Here is a 7,838-nt window from a genome sequence, read left to right as displayed (position 1 = left end):
TGCCATCATAGGTAGTCTTGACGGGAATGAAATGGGCCACTTTGGTCAAATGGTCGACTATAACCCAGATGGAGTCATGACCCTTATTTGACCTGGGTAATCCAGTGATGAAATCCATTCCGACTTTATCCCATTTCCACTCGGGAACCTTGAGTGGTTGGAGCAATCCAGCAGGTCGCTTATGTTCAGCCTTGACCCTTTGGCGTACATCACACTTTGCAACATAGGTGGCAATCTCCCTTTTCATCCCATGCCACCAGAATCTTTCCTTCAGGTCTGGATACATCTTGGTTCCTCCGGGATGGATGGAATATAGGGTGTCATGAGCTTCTTGCAAGATCAGATTCTTGAGCTCAGTCTTGTTGGACACGCAAATGTGATTCCCAAACCACACAACTCCTTGCTCATCCTCTAAGAAACTTGGGGCATTGCCCGCCTTGATCTTCCTCTTCATGCCTTCAATACTCTTGTGTCCCTTCTGAGCTTCCTTAACATCATCCATCAGGGTAGGCTTGACATCGAGGTTGGCCAAGAATCCTGGTGCAACCAGTTCCAATCCGAAGCCTTCAATTCGTCATACAAGGCGGGTAGCCTTTCCTTAAGCATAACATTCAAGGAACAAGCCTTTCTGCTTAAGGCATCTGCTACCACATTAGCCTTTCTAGGGTGGTATTGGACAATGAGCTCATAGTCCTTGATCAACTCTAGCCACCTCCTTTGCCACATGTTCAATTCCTTTTGAGTGAAGATATACTTCAAACTCTTGTGGTCGGTGTATATCTCACACCGCTTCCCTAGAAGGTAATGTCGCTAGGTCTTTAAGGCGTGAACTACAGCTGCCAACTCGAGATCATGAGTAGCATAGTTCTCTTCATGTGGACGTAGCTGTCTGGATAGATATGCTACGACTCTGCCTTCTTGCATCAAGACACCTCCGAATCCGGTTCTTGATGCATCACAATATATCACAAATTCCTTGTGAATATCAGGTGTGGACAGAACTGGGGCGCTGGTTAATCTCGTCTTCAGCTCCTGGAAGCTCTCTTCACACTTCGGTGTCCACTCAAACTTCTTGTCCTTCTTCAAGAGCTGAGTCATAGGTCGGGCAATAATTGATAATCCTTCAACGAACTTGCAGTAATATCCCGCGAGTCTGAGGAAGCTTCTGACTTCCTTCACATTGCTCGGGGTTTGCCATTCAGTCACGGCTTGAATCATGGTGGGATCCACTGACAACCCTTCGGCATTCAACACATGACCCAAGAATCCAACTTCATGTCACAAAAATTCGCACTTGTTGAACTTGGCATAAAGCTGGTGCTCTCGAAGCTTATCTAGGACCATTCTCAAGTTGTCAGTGTAGTAAAGTAGGGGCGCTCCTTTGTACCCCTTATTTGTGCACGAGCAGTCAGAGCCGTGCCCACAGCCACGCTTAAGCAGGGCAGGGATAGGGAATCAAAGCCGCGAGATGGCCAAAGTGCTACGTCTTGATCTTGCGTTGGTTTTCCTTGAAGAGGAAAGGGTGATGCAGCAATAGTAGCATAAGTATTTCCCTCAGTTTTTGAGAACCAAGGTATCAATCCAGTAGGAGGCTCCTCAAAAGTCCCACGCACCTACACAAACAAACAAAGAACTCGCAACCAACGCAATAAAGGGGTTGTCAATCCCTTCACGGCCACTTGCGAAAGTGAGATCTAATAGAGATAGTATGATAAGATAAATGTACTTTTGGTATTTATAATATAGATGCAAAAAGTAAAGATGCAAATAAAAGTAGATTGGAAGCAAATATGATAAGAGATAGACCCAGGGGCCATAGGATTCACTAGAGGCTTCTCTCAAGATAGCATAAGTATTACGGTGGGTGAACAAATTACTGTCGAGCAATTGATAGAAAAGCGAATAATTATGAGATTATCTAGGCATGCTCATGTATATAGGCATCACGTCCGCAACAAGTAGACCGACTCCTGCCTGCATCTACTACTATTACTCCACACATCGACCGACTCCTGCCTGCATCTAGAGTATTAAGTTCATAAGAACAGAGTAATGCATTAAGCAAGATGACATGATGTAGAGGGATAAACTCATGCAATATGATATAAACCCCATCTTTTTATCCTCGATGGCAACAATACAATACGTGCCTTGCAACCCCTGTTGTCATTGGGTAAGGACATCGCAAGATTGAACCTAAAGCTAAGCACTTCTCCCATGGCAAGAAAGATCTATCTAGTAGGCCAAACCAAACTGATAATTTGAAGAGACTTGCAAAGATAACTCAATCATACATAAAAGAATTCAGAGGAGATTCAAATATTTCTCATAGATAAACTTGATCATAAACTCACAATTCATCGGATCTCGACAAACACACCGCAAAAAGAGTTTACATCGAATAGATCTCCACAAGAGAGGGGGAGAACATTGTATTGAGATCCAAAAAGAGAGAAGAAGCTATCTAGCTAATAACTATGGACCCGTAGGTCTGTGGTAAACTACTCACAACTCATCAGAGGGGCTATGGTGTTGATGTAGGAGCCCTCCATGGTCGATTCCCCCTCCGATAGGGCACCAGCGAAGGCTCCAAGATGGGATCTCCCGGATACAGAAGGTTACGGTGGTGGAAATTGTGTTTCGTTGGCTCCCTGGATGTTTTCGGGGTACGTAGGCTTATATAGGAGGAAGAAGTACGTCGGTGGCCGCCCGAGGGGCCCACGAGACAGGAGGGCACACCCTATAGGGGGGTGCACCCTACCCTCTTGTGGTCGCCTTGGCTGCTTCTTGACTTGCACTCCAAGTCCTTTGGATCACGTTCGTTCCAAAAATCATACTCCCGAAGGTTTCATTCCGTTTGGACTCCGTTTGATATTCCTTTTCTTCGAAATATTGAAATAGGCAAAAAACAACAATACGGGCTGGGCCTCCGGTTAGTAGGTTAGTCCCAAAAATGATATAAATGTGTAAAATAAAGCCCATAAACATCCAAAAGGGGTAATATAATAGCATGGAACAATCAAAAATTATAGATACGTTGGAGACGTATCAAGCATCCCCAAGCTTAATACCTGCTCGCCCTCGAGTAGGTAAATGATAAAAAAGGAATTTTTGATGTGGAATGCTACCTAGCATAATTCTCAATGTAATTTTCTTTATTGTGGCATGAATGTTCAGATCCAAATGATACAAATTAAAACTTCATACTAACATGAAAATGGTGATACTTCAAGCATACTAATCAAAGTAATCATGTCTTCTCAAAATAACATGCCAAAGAAAGTTATCCCTACAAAATCATATAGTCTGACTGTTGCTCTATCTTCATCACACAAATTATTTAATCATGCACAACCCCGATGACAAGCCAAGCAATTGTTTCACACTTTAGTAATCTCAAACTCTTTCAACTTTCATGCAATACATGAGCGTGAGCCATGGACATAGCACTATACGTGGAATAGAATGGTGGTTGTGGAGAAGACAAAAAGGAGAAGATAGTCTCACATCAACTAGGCGTATCAACGGGCTATGGAGATGCCCATTAATAGATATCAATGTGAGTGAGTAGGGATTGCCATGCAATGGATGCACTAGAGCTATAAATATATGAAAGCTCAACAAAAGAAACTAAGTGGTTGTGCATCCAACTTGCTTGCTCACGAAGACCTAGGGCATTTTGAGGAAGCCCATCATTGGAATATACAAGCCAAGTTCTATAATGAAAAATTCCCACTAGTATATGAAAGTGAAAACATATGAGACTCTCTATCATGAAGATCATGGTGCTACTTTGAAGCACAAGTGTGGAAAAAGAGATAGTAGCATTGTCCCTTCTCTCTTTTTCTCTCATTTTATTTTTCTTTTTCTCTTTTTTTTCTTTTTTTCTTTTTTTTTCTTTGGCCTTTCTTTTTTTGGCCTTTCTCTTTTTCTTTTTCTTTTTGTAAAGTCCGAAGTCTCATCCCGACTTGTGGGGGAATCATAGTCTTCATCATCCTTTCCTCACTAGGACAATGCTCTAATAATGAAGATCATCACAGTTTTATGGACTTACAACTCAAGAATTACAACTCAAAGCTAGAACAAGATATGACTCTATATGAATGCCTCCGACGGTGTACCGGGATATGATGAATCAAGAGCGACATGTATGAAAATTATGAAGGTGGCCTTGCCACAAATACGATGTCAGCTACATGATCATGCAAAGAGCAATATGACAAAAGTAATGCGTGTCATATGAATGGAACGGTGGAAAGTTGCATGGCAATATATCTAGGAATGGCTATGGAAATACCATAATAGGTAGGTAGGGTGGCTGTTTTGAGGAAGGTATATGGTGGGTGTATGGTACCGGCGAAATTTGCGCGGCACAAGAGAGGCTAGCAATGGTGGAAGGGTGAGGTGCGTATAATCCATGGACTCAACATTAGTCAAAAGAACTCATGTACTTGTTGTAAAAAATCTGGAAGTCATAAAAAACAAAAGCACTATGTGCATGCTCCTAGGGGGATAGATTGGTAGGAAAAGACCATCGCTCCTCCCCGACCGCCACTCATAAGGAAGACAATCAATAAATAAAATTGTGCTCCAACTTCATCACAAAGCGGTTCACCATACGTGCATGCTAAGGGAATCACAACCCTCAACACAAGTATTTTTCATAATCACCTCAACTAGCATGACTTTAATATCACTACCTCCATATCTCAAAAAAATTATCAAGCATCAAATTGATCATAGCATCCAATTCTTTTCTATGATAGTTTTTATTGTACCCAACTTGGATGCTCATCATTCTAGGACCAACTTTGTAACCATAGCAAATACCATGCTGTTCTAAAAGACTCTCAAAAAGATATAAGTGAAGCATGAGAGACTAGCAATTTCTTCAAAATTAAGTAACCACCGTGCTCTAAAAAAATATAAGTGAAGCACCAGAGCAAAAACTATCAAGCTCAAAAGATATAAGTGAAGCACATAGAGTATTCTAGCAAATCCTAATCAAATAGGCTTCTCCCAAAAGGTGTGTACAGCAAGGATGATTGTGGTAAACTAAAAATCAAAGACTAATATAATACACGACGCTCCAAGAAAAACACATATCATGTGGCGAATAAAAATATAGCTCCAAGTAAAGTTACCAATGAACAAAGACGAAAGAGGGGATGCCTTCCCGGGGCATCCCCAAGCTTAGGCTTTTGGCTATCCTTGAATATCTTGGGGTGCCATGGGCATCCCCAAGCTTAGGCTCTTGCCACTCCTTATTCCATAGTCCATAAAAGCTTTACCCAAAACTTGAAAACTTCACAACACAAAACTCAACAGGAAATCTTATAAGCTCCGTTAGTGAAAGAAAACAAAACCACCACATAAGGTACTGTAATGAACTCATTCTTTATTTATTTTGGTGTTAAACTTACTGTATTCTAACTTCTATATTTTTTATAAACTATTTTACTAGCCATAGATGCATCAAAATAAGCAAACAACACACGAAAAACAGAATCTGTCAAAAACAGAACAGTCTGTAGCAATCTATAACTAACGCAAACTTATGGACCTCTAAAAATCCTACCAAAATAGGAAGTCCTGGACAATTTGTCTATTGAGCAGCAGCAAAAAGAATCAACGCAAAAGAACGTTTCTGTGATTTAACAAAACTAAATTTGTGCGTGCAAAGTTTCTGTTTTTCAGCAGAATCAAATCAACTATCATCATAGGTTATCCTATAGGTTCTACTTGGCACAAACACTAATTAAAAGATAAAAACACATCTAAACAGAAGTTAGATGCAATATTTATTACTAAACAGGAACAAAAACAGAAAACACAAAGAAAATTGGTTTGCCTCCCAACTAGCGCTATCGTTTAACGCCCCTAGCTAGGCATAAAAGCGAAGATAGATCTAAGTAGTTTCATAATTGGCACTAAATTCATAAGTAGCCCACATGATATATTCATAAGGTAATTTGACTTTCTTTCTTGGAAAGTGCTCCATGCCTTTCTTTAATGGAAATTGGAATCTAATATTCCCTTCCTTCCTATCAATAATCGCGCCAATCGTTCTAAGGAAAGGTCTACCAAGAATAATAGGGCAAGAAAGATTGCAATCTATATCAAGAACGATAAAATCTACGGGCACCAAATTTCTATTTGCAACAATGAGAACATCATTGATCCTTCCCATTGGCTTTTCAATGGTGGAATCCGCAAGGTGCAAATTTAAAGAGCAATCATCAAGTTCATGGAAACCTAGAATATCACGTAAAGTTTTCGGAATCGTCGAAATACTAGCACCCAAATCACACAAAGCATAACACTCATGATCTTTAATTCTAATCTTTATAGTAGGTTCCCACTCATCATTAAGTTTTCTAGGTATAGAAACTTCCAAATTAAGTTTTTCATCATAAGATTGCATCAAGGCATCAACGATATGTTTGGTAAAAGCTTTATTTTGACTATAAGCATGAGGAGAATTAACAACGGATTCCAACAAGGAAATACAACCTTCTAAAGAACAATTATCATAATCAAATTCCTTGAAATCCGAGATAGTGGGTTCAATACTATTTAAAGTCATGACCTCTCCAATCCCACTTTTACCAAATTTAGTATCAAGATCTAAAAACTCCGAATTCTTGGGACGCCTTCTAGGTAAAGTTGACTCATCATCAGTCCAATAATTATAAAGATTCATATTGCAAAACAAAGATCTAATAGGAGATGCATCAATAACTTTAAGATCTTCATCATTATTTTCATGGAAACTAGAAGAACACACTTTTATAAAGCAATCTTTCTTTGCATGCAATCTAGCGGTTCTTTCCTTGCACTCATCAATGGAAATTCTCATTGCTTTGAGAGACTCATTGATATCATGCTTAGGAGAAGAAGATGTAAGTTTAAGAGAATCAACATCAAGCGAAAGTCTATCAACGTTCCTAGCCAAATCATCAACTTTGAGCAATTTCTGTTCAAGCAAAGCATTAAAATTCTTTTGAGAAATCATAAATTATTTCACACTATTCTCAAAATCAGAGGGCATCTTATTAAAATTACCATAAGAATTATTGTAGGAATTTCCATAATTATTAGAGGAATTACTAGGGAGCGGTCTAGCATTAAAGTTTCCTCTATAAGCATTGTTTCCAAAACTATTCCTACCAACAAAATTCACCTCCATAGATTCATTATTATTCTTAATCAAAGTAGACAAAGGCATATCATTGGGATCAAGAGGAGTATTTCTAGCAGCAAACAACTTCATAAGTTCATCCATCTTTCCATCCAAAACATTGATTTCTTCTATAGCATGCACTTTTTTACTAGAAGATCTTTCGGTGTGCCATTGAGAATAATTAGCCATAATATTATCAAGAAGTTTTGTAGCATCTCCTAACGTGATTTCCATAAACGTGCCTCCCGCGGCCGAATCTAAAAGATTTCTAGAAGCAAAGTTCAAACTGGCATAAAATTTTCTATGATCATCCATAAATTCAAACCATGAGTAGGGCAATTGCGAATCATCAATTTCATTCTTTCCCAAGATTGGGCAACATGCTCATGATCAAGTTGTTTAAAATTCATAATATCGTTCCTAAGAGTGATAATCTAAGCGGGAGGAAAATACTTAGAGAAAAAAGCATATTTGCACTTGTTCCAAGAATCAATACTATTTTTAGGCAAAGACGAAAACCAAACTTTAGCACGATCTCTAAGTGAAAACGGAAATAACTTTAATTTAACAATATCGTTATCCGTATCTTTCTTCTTTTGCATATCACACAAATCAACAAAGTTGTTTAGATGAGTTGTGGCATCTTCACTAGGAA

The sequence above is a fragment of the Triticum dicoccoides genome, chromosome 5B, assembly GCF_002162155.2.
Source record: "Triticum dicoccoides isolate Atlit2015 ecotype Zavitan chromosome 5B, WEW_v2.0, whole genome shotgun sequence".
In the NCBI taxonomy this organism is placed as follows: Eukaryota; Viridiplantae; Streptophyta; class Magnoliopsida; order Poales; family Poaceae; genus Triticum; species Triticum dicoccoides.
This window is presented reverse-complemented; position numbering follows the sequence as displayed.